This window comes from Acanthisitta chloris, unplaced genomic scaffold, assembly GCF_000695815.1.
Source record: "Acanthisitta chloris isolate BGI_N310 unplaced genomic scaffold, ASM69581v1 scaffold8995, whole genome shotgun sequence".
NCBI classification, from domain to species: domain Eukaryota; kingdom Metazoa; phylum Chordata; class Aves; order Passeriformes; family Acanthisittidae; genus Acanthisitta; species Acanthisitta chloris.
Window position 1 is genome coordinate 122,546 of NW_008673129.1, and position 1,336 is coordinate 123,881.

A 1,336-nucleotide genomic window follows, 5' to 3' on the forward strand; every position below is an offset into this window, starting at 1 on the left:
CTAGTAATAGACAAAAAGTAAGTTTGAACTTAAGGTTGTGACTAACAGGTGTTAAATATAACGTTTAACAAGTTACATATTTCCATCCAAAGACAGCAGTCCATCATGATCAACTCTCACATTTCAGCATCTTACCTGCATATATTACATAATTATTAATCTACAGTTACATCTGTTGTGAAAATCTCTACTCACAGCAGTTTTGCAGAATGCCAGAAGCATTTCATCCAATATGAGCATGATGAAACACCTTGCAGCTGCTCCCCAGATGATTAGGTTAATTCTTATTTAGTTTTCCTTTCGCCTTAACATTGTTAAGCCTCAAGGCTATTTCAAGGTAAAAAAATATGTCTACCTCAAGTACTGCTAGCAGCAGCACCAGCTATGTGTGGGCTGCAAGGCCTTCCCTGAAACCTGGAAACAGAGCTGTCTTGTACTGAATTACACTGAAGAAGCCAAGCAATACCCAACAGCTAGATAATTGAAAGGTTATTTAGAAATAATTACCAGAACTGAGTAACTTAATTTCTTTAAAGCTATCAACCTTTACCATAACTTACATGAAAACACATTTACAGTAAGGTTCATTCTTAATTTTGTTAAACTATAGTTTCACAACTAACAGCACTACAGTGGTATTGGTTTCTTTTGAAGCTGTAAAAAATAAAATTAAAAAAATTAATTTACTCTAAAGAGGAGGATTTTATATGAAAGAAGTAAACTAGCTCTTTTCTTTCCACAATTCCCTCATTAGTATGCTAGGATCCCTTCTTGAAGGAAAAAGACTTCCAGCTTTACAGCATGAGCAGCTGCACCTCGTGTTCTGAAGGATGCTACACACATGGGAAAGCAGTTTTGCTGAACTCAGAATTAAGATAAATTTGATAACCTGAACTCAGAATTAAGCTGCAGGTTTTAAACCATCTTCAACTTCAGGTGTATCTGAAAAGTAGAAAAATGTCACTACTCTTCCAGTATTAGACCCGTTCAGATACTCATGGGTCAAGTGAATAGCAAGTTACTCTTTTAAGTATTTTAGATATACTATGTCATGATGAACTGTTGGGAGTCGTTTGGTCCTACTCATTCATGTTAATTCTTTATTGCATTCTAAAGTAGGAGGGCTACACCTTGAAACCACAAAATCATATTGGTTTGCAGGTTATATAAAAAGTTGCGGTCAAGGCTGCTGAAGATTTCAGGTAAGGAAGCAATACGACAGACATGTCTATAACAGCAAACCAAAAAAGCTGCTGTGCAACTTTTTCAAAACAATCACACTATAGATGGAGAAATCCTTGTTTATCTGCTGACTTGGTCTTCATCTGCTGATACT